This window comes from Berghia stephanieae, chromosome 2 (genome assembly GCF_034508935.2).
Source record: "Berghia stephanieae isolate SIO BIC M18660-M18661 chromosome 2, UCSD_Bste_1.3, whole genome shotgun sequence".
NCBI lineage: Eukaryota > Metazoa > Mollusca > Gastropoda > Nudibranchia > Aeolidiidae > Berghia > Berghia stephanieae.
In genome coordinates this window covers 99,070,300-99,080,955 of record NC_088361.1, presented here as the reverse complement: position 1 = coordinate 99,080,955, position 10,656 = coordinate 99,070,300, and the positions used below count along the sequence as shown (strand labels likewise).

The 10,656-nt window shown below is 33.7% G+C and overlaps 1 long non-coding RNA gene across 2 annotated transcripts; it reads left to right on the top strand.

Annotated features, from left to right (window-relative positions):
- The first annotated feature begins 851 nt into the window (after nt 1-851).
- On the top strand, nt 852-5,241 carry LOC144966004 (uncharacterized). Of its 2 annotated transcripts, none has more exons than XR_013644141.1 (3): nt 852-1,446; nt 2,365-2,537; nt 2,863-5,241. It is a non-coding gene; the product is annotated as an uncharacterized LOC144966004 (long non-coding RNA). The 2 variants fall into 2 exon arrangements; XR_013644142.1 differs by having other exon boundaries at nt 863-1,446.
- The last annotated feature ends 5,415 nt before the right edge of the window (nt 5,242-10,656 follow it).

The following is a 10,656-nucleotide window of genomic DNA, read 5'->3' as shown; positions in this document are numbered from 1 at the left end:
GCAATCACCATCCAATGTTCCAAAATTTATTCAGTTATGTCCCCTTGACCATTTTCATTCACAAACCTTTCTCCAGCCCTGGACTGTGATTTTAGTCAGATTGAGATTGTGTTCAGTGTTTAATAAGTTTTGGATAGACAGTATGAAGTTGATGTCACTCAGGTCTTTGTTATTGTTTTTGCCATCCGCATTTGTGAGTAATTCTCACTAAAATGTATTAACCAAGACTATAAACGTTCAAGGTTACACATAGTTTTGTGTGTGTTCGTCCGCGAAACTTCCGGATGGCAATGTTGTGAGATTCTTAGCCAAGCGCATACTATCTACAGGTATAACATAGAGGTGATCGAGAAAGGAATGGCAATAACGGAAGCCAAAATGTCAGTAGAAAATAAAACAGAAATATTGTCTGTCTGTCTCTCTCTCTCTCTCTCTCTCTCTCTCTCTCTCTCTCTCTCTCTCTCTCTCTCTCTCTCTCTCTCTCTAAAAAAAAAAGACACCAAAAAAAAAAAAAAAACAAAAAAAAAAAAAAACAAAAAAACACACCCCCCCCCCCCCCCCCCCCCCCCAGCCATAAAAAAGAAGACCCCCCCAAAAAAAAATTAAAAAATGAAACGAAACAAAACAAAACGAAAACATCAAGTCGATGTTTCTTTCATTTGTCCTTTATACACTACTACTCAATGTCTCCTTTCTATACTCCCACAATATTCGTTAAAGAATATGCTAAGGAACCAATTTACTCAAGAGTCTAGTGGGTGAAAATTGAGTAATGAATTGTAACCAATTCGGTCACTGGCCACGTTAAGGGGGGACCTGTAGTCATTTTTGGTTAAAAAAATTTTTTTCGGCCAAATTGGGCTAGTCCACTTTTCAGGTAGTTTAATTATTCTAGAATCCTAAAATATAAAGAAAATTTCATATTTTCAATTAAAAACGTGTTTTTGATGCAGTTTTATAACGTAGGTATCCACGTTTTATTTTCTAAAGGTCTATATTGTCAAATGTTTGGGTCTTGACAACAGCTATTCAAAGCCTATCCACCCGGTCATGGCGCATATCGATGGAAAGCTTAGCCATTTCTCTTTTTCAATCTGGCAACATCGACATCATGATTATAAACATGAATTATCACAAGGTCAAATAGTGAATACCATTTATACAATGTCACGAGCTCTCATTGGTTGATTTGAGAGGTCAGGTCACGGTGCGTCTAAATTTAGTAACAAAACATGATTCCGATCTAAATTTATCCTCGAACGTGGCAATAGTGACCCACAATGCACCACGATAGCGTCAATGGCCACTCCCTGACTGTCCCTGCCTTTGTTTACAATATTATGAATTCATTCGCTTTTGGACCTCACTCATCGCATTACAAGTTGATTTTGATGAACTTTGGTAATTCTTCACTCTATTCAAGTCACAGAATACTCAGTTTACAAGGTAAGCATAAGAAATACACCACATTTTAATTTATTGCTTATTTTTATAACTAAACATGCCTTGTGAGATTGTGTGTTTGTTCGACTGTGCATCAGCTGACACACTCGTTGTTATCGCAAGTTAACTTTATTTTATGAAAAATAACAGGGCCAAACAATAATAAAATACTACTCCCCCCCCTCTCCAAACAAAATCAGCCCTCCATGTCAGGCGATAAAACCTAGACCTGATCAGATGTTTCAAGGTTCGATTCCCAGTCAATATGTTTCCAAATTTGTCAAGATCAAGACTGTCAAGAGGGTTCGTGAAGTTCGTGCGACTCACAAGAAGAAAAGACATTCTCAGTCTCAGGATCAGGACCCTTTAAAAAAAAATACTTTTCATTCAGTTATTGTAATTATCTTTATTTTGGTTGATACTGCATACATCGTCCACACTTTTCAATTTTTTTTTCTTTGGAGGGGGGGGGGGGGGGGGGGGGGGGGGGATTTATATCGGAAAATTGGGTTTGGAATGTTATGTTCGAGAGATAGTGATAGAGAGGGAGAGAAAGAGAGAGTAAATATCTATGATAGATAATGATAAGGTCTGTAGTGGTAGCAGTTTTAGTAGTGTTTGAAATGTCTAGGATAATGATAATGACAATGTTAGATAATTTTTTTTTTCCAAATTATTTATTTTATTATTATTATTATTATTATTATTATTATTATTATTTTATTATTATTATTATTATTATTATTATTATTATTTTATTATTATTATTATTATTATTATTATTATTATTATTATTATTATTATTATTATTATTATTATTATTATTATTGTTGTTGTTGTTTTAAACTTTAGCAATGGCATTGGCATATGTGCCATTTTCACTGCAGTGAATTTAATTTAATTTTTTGTTTTCATCGACAGCTAACATGAAAGAATTCAGTTGACTGTACTGGTGTCCTGACAATAAATAAAGATGCTGGCTCAAGGGCTATTCTGGAAAGGTGTGTTGAGGCCCTCCTGTGGCAAACTGATCAACCAGCAAATCATCATCTGGGCCAGCACAGCAGAGTGTCTGCATGTACTTTTTGACACTGGTTAGTAATGTTTCCAAATCTCCATAGCGCCTTTACATTTTTGATTAATGATCAATAAAGTAAATACTCATTTTTCTAAATGAAAATGATAAAACACCATTTGAAATGAATTACTATTGAATATATTAACTTAATAACAGAAAATTGTTTGTCGCCAAGAGTTCTGTTCTGTGGATGTAAAAACAATGAAATTTCAACTGTGTTGGTGTGAATGATGACCATTTTATTTATTGGTCTTTCTTTGACAGATGCATTTTATGTCAATGACTTATAATGTATTTCCAAAAATTGCTAATGAAATATCTCTTTTTTTTTTACCAACCAGAGCAAGATCAACCCTCTTTGTGGAACTACGGTACTAAAAAAGCGGTGGCAAACAAGTGGTGTTGATTTTTCCTGCATTGAGGCGAAAGGAATTTATTTCCAAGGGGTTTGGGAAAGCAAATTGCTTTTTATTCTGAGCTATATCTATTTGCATCATTTAGCTGTTTTATTGTCTAAAATAGAATTGATTTTGCAGTTAAAATTGACTAGATATCTAATTTTATATGACTTGTCTCTCAAGCAGCATTGAAAAATGAGGGTAGCGCGCCATATCATATTTTACAAAATCATATTTCGAGACTTTTTAATATATCTAGAAATCTCTTTATAATCTATTGTATACAGTAAATAATTAGTTTTTGTGATTACAATAATGAATTCATAAGATATAAATCATATTTGACCTCAAAATTATTTTATCTCTGAATACGGAAAAAATTGAATTTTATATTTTTTTTTTTTTAGGGGTATGCGTTAGCGAATCGATTATAAATTTTTTAGACTTAGATTAAATTATAAAGTTTTCTTGTTTTCTTGTCCTATAATGGTCATATTTTGAAAGTTTGATGGATCATTTCTTTTACTTGCCTGCAAAATCAGTCTCAATGTCAAATTATTAAAAAAGTTTGCGCTTTCTCAAATTTCCGATTTATGTCATTTTCTGATTTTCTAGCAATCCTATCTTAGCCATTTTCCTTTAGATCATCTTCAAATTTATTCAGAATCTTTTCTATGATGTCTTTTACATCATGATGGAAGTTTTTGGGGGTAAATTAATATTTAGCAATTTTATAAATTTTTTAATTCATTTTTTTCTGTCGATACGCGCCAAATTTTCAGTCAAAATCAAATAAAAATTCTAAAAATTTTTTTTTCCAGACTATTGATAAATTCTTCCATCACGATATAGCTATTTATGTGAGAAACATTGTGTTTAAATTTGAAAGAAATTTATATGCTAGTTTTTGGTGCATCTATGTTAGAAATTTTAGGGTTTTACATCTAATTTTAGCCAATAATGCCCCTTAAAAATTGTATTAAAAAAATTCTGAGTTTTTTTTGGGTGTTTAACATCAAATTATACATCACATTATTAGTTTATGAGATTTAATTGATGAATTTTATAAATATAAAGCATATTTGATCGCTAAATTAATTTTTTTGTAAAAAACTGATATCATTCAATTTTTCCGCAAATTTTTTCTTAGGGGTATGGGTTAGCGAATCGATCATAATTTTTTCAGAATTTGATAAATGTACGAAATTTAACTGTTTTCTTGTTCTATATTGAATGTACTTTGAAATTTTGATGGATGTTTTCCTTTGCTTGTCTGCAAAATTAACTTTATTATCAAATTAAAGACAAATTTTGCGTTTTCTCAAAACTCCATTTTGCGTCATTTTCTGATTTTCTAACATTCATATCTGGATTGTTTTCCATCAGATTGTCTTCAAATTTGGTCAGAATCTTTCTTATAATGTGTTTTGTACCATGACGTAGGGGTTTTGGGGTAAACTAAAATTGAGCAGTTTTATGATTTTTTAAATCGAATTTTTACTGTTATTCCGCGCCAAATTTTCAGCCGAAATCGAAAAAAAATTCTTAAAAATTTATTTTCAGGACTATTGCTAAACCTTTACGTCATGGTATAGCTCTTGTTGTAAGAAACATTGTGTGTAAATTTGGAAGAGATCTATTCGTTGGTTTTGGCTGCATTACTGTAAGAAATTTTGGGATTTTTGGTCTATTTTTAGCCTATTTTTTCTCACTATGTCTAAAAAAATTATTTTTTTTGGCTTTTTTTGGTGTTAATCATCAAATTAGACCTCCTACCACCTTAAAATAACAAGGGAATAGCAATATTAGCATTACAATCAAAAATGGATTTTTGACTACAGGTCCCCCCTTAAACGTCGATTGATTTTGTTACAACGCAAGATGTCATAAAACAACCAAATTAATTCACTATTGTCCTAAATGAGTTGAACAAAGAAAGCAATAATCCATTCTTTTCTGTTTGAGTTTTCGATTTGTCATGCCTGAAAATGAGTTAATGCACACAAATTACGCTGAGAGAAAAATCAAACAACGCGCAGAAAGGTAACATTATACAATTGTTGAATTGGGTAGAACCATAATAGCAATGGATTTAGAAAAATCGGGATAAAGCCTGCAACAGGAGTATAAAATGCAAAAGCATGTATTCGAGATAGTATGCGTTTGCCTAAGAAGCTCACGATATTGCCATCCTGAAATATAACGGACCAACACACAAAAAAGCAATAACAAAAACCTGAGTGACGTCAACTTCATACTATCTATACGTGCGCGATAGCACACACACACACACACACACACACACACACACACAAACACACATATTCATACTCACACGCACAGACATGCACACTCACAATAAATTTACATACATGACACAACACGATATACACACACACACACAGACACACACACACACACACACACACACACACACAGATATATATATATATATATATATATATATATATATATATATATATATATATATATATATATATATATATATATATATATATATATATTTAAAATATTTACCACAATGTTTGGGGCAGTCTACATCAATGTTTCAGGCTTAATTATATATATATTATATATATATATATATATATATATATATATATATATATATATATATATATATATATATATATATATATATATATATATATATAGAGAGAGAGAGAGAGAGAGAGAGAGAGAGAGAGAGAGAGAGAAAGAATATTGAAAGTAGCGAAAGAAAAGGATAGAGAGATCGAAGTGGTTATTTGTACTACCACTACAAATAGCGAAAACTACCGCTTTTCACTATTTGTACTCCCAGAACTCTTATGTGTTTAAAGTTGCAAACCACCGATCCTTTACCTATTTGTAGCTACTCCCAACACTCTTATGCGTTTAAAGTTGCATTTGTGAGCTTTCAAGGACCAGCCGACCAGCCTCCACTTTTCGCGGTCTTTCTTTGAGAAGTGTGAAGCAAAAAAAAAAAAAAAAAATAATGGCCCTCTCGGTAAACGAGACATTCTCATCTTTTCTCCAATTTGAAAACATTCGAAAATGAGAATAATGTACTTTTTATTAAAAAGTCAACAAAGAAGGTAAGTAAACTGGATACGACAATTTTTTTCCTTAATTAAGTGGCAACTCATTTCTCGTCATTCTCACTCTTAACTCTATCAACTAAGAAGAGTACACCACCTCAAACATTTGTCAGTTCATATCTTTGCTTTTATGAGGTCTATTTTCATTTTGAAAAGTTCAAAGTGAACAACTAAATGACGCCGATTCAGTGGTGTATTTGGTCTATCTTCATGTGAATAAATATTTTATTATTGACTTTTCCAAAATTTGTATGTCCGTGATCTATTTTTCCTTTGATTTCAGCTGTCTCAGCTCTAAAACTATACTTTTCTTTCTCAATAAATAATTCATTTTCTGTTTGCAATGTATTACAGAGATGTGTTGATTTACCACATGTAAAAATTTCAAAGTTGTATCTGAAGCTGTTTCTGAATTATACGTGATTATCCATTGGGATGCTGTTGGTCACATTTTTTCCTATATAGAGATTTTCCACCACATAAACGGTCATAACTTTTTAACCAGTTGAGACAGAGCGATAATTTTTCACTCTAGTTAATGTTTCACTCCCCTTTATTTTTCTACGCTAAATTAATTCCCATAGCCACTATTTTGAAAAATTCTTGCAAGTGCCTACTAAGAGGGTTGAACTTGAACCTGAACATGCTCCTTCTTCTTCTTCTACTAATAACTACAACTAGATAGGTACTACTCCTCTCCTGAATGATCGGAACCGTTTAAGAAGCTAAATTACGGGTTCCACCGGCGCAGCTCTCTAGACTTCCAGTCCCACAGTGCCCAGTATGGGCGGGAGACCTTACCCCCGATGTTCCTCGAGCCTCGAGGTAGTTTCACTTTATAATTGTTTTAGTTTTAGCTTTTGAACTGTGGATCTTTTGTCAAACGTTTTATTTTAATTTTTCAAATTTAGTAGCACTATAAAGGCCTGCGTTAGGTATCGCTCTGCTGTACTGTAACTGTAAGAGCGTAAGAATAACATGGTAAAAGTACCGTAAAAGTATGCTGATGAAAATGATATTGACAATGAAATTATAAGAAGAAGAACAATAGAACTTATAAACAAATCAATAAAGAAGCTTTAAAAAATGAAATTTAAAAGAAGTAAGAAAAGACTGCCTCAAGAAGTGAAAAAATTGTCCCTGCTGTTGAGATGTGAAGTGGACATAATCGTGTCTGTTAAGAATTAGAAGAAATGAAAGATGCCACTTTTTATTTTAAATGTAGAAAAAAGTAAAATTACTCCGCTCAGCATTGCTGCTGGTGTGATGTCTAGTGTTAGTTAGGTGTCACTATATTAGAGTGATATCTTGTTACTTCATATTTTCATTTTAAAACCTGTAGAACAACTTGATTGATTTGTAAATTTCCTTATATGACCATTGTTTTAGTTTTCCGCAGCCATTATAATTCAATTTGAAATATTGAAAGGTACTGGAGAGGAGTCTTAGCGGGGTTTTTTTTTTGTCTGTTAGTTTTAGTTATAGGTCATAGTGCAGGTCCAAGTGTTGGAAATGTACAAGGTTTTATTTTTTATTTTAAGGTTAGTTGAAGGAATACTACACTTGACAGCAATTAATCGCAAATTCTATTTTAGTTGCAATTAGACTCAATTTTTTTTATAAATATGTATTATTTTTTCTTTTCTTGTTACTTTATATTTTCAGTACTTAATTGTCCCTCCCCCCTCCCACTATTGAGTGTAATATATAGTAATAGATTAGTTAGGTAAATGCACTGTTGACACCAGGACCAAATGTTTAAAGGACAACAGCCATTCCAACTCATATTTTATTACGATACATTCAAGGTGGCGCACTGAGATGGAGAGATGATGACCAGCTTGTGACAAAATTGACTGTTCCAGAATTTGTATTTTTTTTTATTAAAAAAAAAATTTCTTGGAAGGGTTCTGGGCAGAGAGTTCACATTTTTCTATCCCTTATATTTGGTTTCCCTTTCCATGTTGCTCCCTGTCTTTGTTATGGATTAAGATTGCTCATTTTTTTTCCTGGTCCTTGCGGGGGTCTTTAGTTGGGAGGCAGACAGTCAAATACAGTACCTTTCTTCTTGAGATGATTTTTTATACTGTAAATCATCTCTCTGTTATGTACTGTTATCGTTATAGGTTTTGAATATTATTGCATTATGTAAATGTTTTAGCAGGATCCTTTGCTTGTGTCTCGGTGAGACTTTGAGGTAATGTCAAAATTGGTACATCTTTGAGGTGCTCGTGAAATCTACTGTTCCCTATTTATTGAATCAGTCACCATATCATCATCCTTTTTATAGTGTTGCAAGCGCTATTAAGTCCTGTAAGACAATATAAGCAGATCTAGGAGGTGGTATTTTTTTGGGTCTTTTTTTTTTTGTCTTTGTTTTTTTTTTTGTTCCAGATAAGGAATTTTAAGATTTGATGGTTGTCCATAGACTTTTCAAAATAAAATTTGACTTTGACTATGAGTACGATGCAGTTATAAGTGCTTGATTTCTGAGGACTAATTATAAATGGTGACCACTCTATTGCGTTTTTGTATGCCATGAAAATGTTACAAAGACAATGAAGCGACGTTTTTTTGGGAATTCTGCAGTCATTCATTTAACCCTTGAATTTGATGAGCGCCTGTTGCAGTTTAGTTCATTCAAGTATTTTAGAGTGACAAACACAACTCGTGCATTATGGGTTTATATGCAGATTTTTGTCTTTAAATTGTCAATAAAAAATAAAATGCTTTTTTTTTGTTTTGTTAGCTGGCAGGTCTGAATTGAATGCTATTGCATACAATTTTGTACTTTTAATCTTTTTTCTTTTTACATTTAGCCATCCTCACTTTATCCGGAGAATCGCCTGCCCTTGTGAATGAGACAGTGAAGGCTATGGCTAAAACAAAGGTGTCCACAACCCAACTTAGGCAATACATTCAATCAAGCCAAGGATAAAATGTATTGCCTAAAGATGTCGAAGATTTGCAGCGGAGATTGTTCAAGACTGATATTGACAGGACGGACGGTGAGACGGTACAGGAATTACTGAGAGAGATAGAGGAGGAAGGAGGTGTAACAAAGTTCAGTGTGAATGAGGATGGTGGTTTTGAGTATTTGTTTTAAGTAACGGGAAGAATGAGGCGTGATTTGAGTGTTTTTTTGTGATGTGTTTGTTATGGATGCAACATACAAAGTAAATCGATATTTGTATCCACTTGTGAATGTTATGTGCATAGATGATGAGGGTCATGGCGGGCGAAAGACTGGAAATCCATGACCAACCTGAAACTGACATTGTACCAGTATGACGTGTGACAAATACACAGGAAGGACGGTATCGAATTGTATCTTCAGTGACAAACAGGATCAATAGCTTGTTTCAAGTTATGGGAGAACATCAGTTTCTGCAAAGAATCTCCCAGTTGGAACAGTTTTTGACTCTTGTCTCTGAAGGTAAAGACTTTGACATTGTTGACATGACTGACTTGATACAGACAAATCCCCATTCTAACCCTCTTTCTGACTTTTCAGAGATACCAGACATTGTAAATGCACATACTGGCCAGAGACCACAGACATAAATACACACTCTGCCCTGACAGAGACCACAGAAGTTATGGACACACAGACTGACCAGACAGAGACCACAGACGTTATGGACACACAAACTGACCAGACAGAGAGACCACAGACGTTATGGACACACAGACTGACCAGACAGGGACTCCAGATAACAGAGACATGCGACCATAAAGATGCCCTTGACACGACAGAGACAGTTAGACTGCGAAATTTTTCAAATGTGACTCTACACAGGAAATTTCATACAGAATTCCCTTAATACCTTTACTCATTGTCCATTTGTAAAAATTATTTTCATGTAATAAACCACCAAAAAAGTAAATTTTTAACGTGGGTGGGGGCTGTCACGTTACTGTAGAATGAGCTTAAGTCTCAATGGGATATTAGCTTTAGGCAACCACGAGTTGGTATTTTTCAAACCTGTTGCTATGCTATCTTGTGATGACAACGTCTCTCAGTCGCCAAACGTCACTAGCTATCCTTCACATAATGCAGGGTTGATTGTGTGAAGTACGTTTGGGGCCGGAAGATAGCAAGGCATAGTGCAGGCTACTGTATTGTGTCAGTCCGTGAACGGGTGACCAATTCATAGTACAGAGAAGGCAAATCTGTTACTATATGTCCCAATAAAAATATAACACAGAGAAGGCCGAAACTGTGTTATACAGGCCGGTACAGAATAAAACAAATATAACACAGGAGACCAAACACTGTGTTGTAGAATATCAAAATTTCAAAAGCTGGTCGGTCAATGACGAAATAAAAAGGGACATTATAAGTCGTAATATCACATCTCAATAAAAGAGTGTGATAGTAAAAAGGTGCCCGTTAACAATTGAGTCGGTCAAGTCTCTATCCAGATTCAAAAGGATAGTGCAAAGTCCTGTATGTAAAACATATTTGAGAAGCACGGTTGTTCTCAATATTTGTTGGGTCGTGATCGGTATAGAGTGAAGTAGTGTTCATGCTACACATCTTCACGAAAAATCAGAGCAATGCTGTGTCAAGATTACAGAGGAGCAAGAAGACAAGATTTGTTTGTGTGTCTTTATATGTTACGGAATAGGTTCA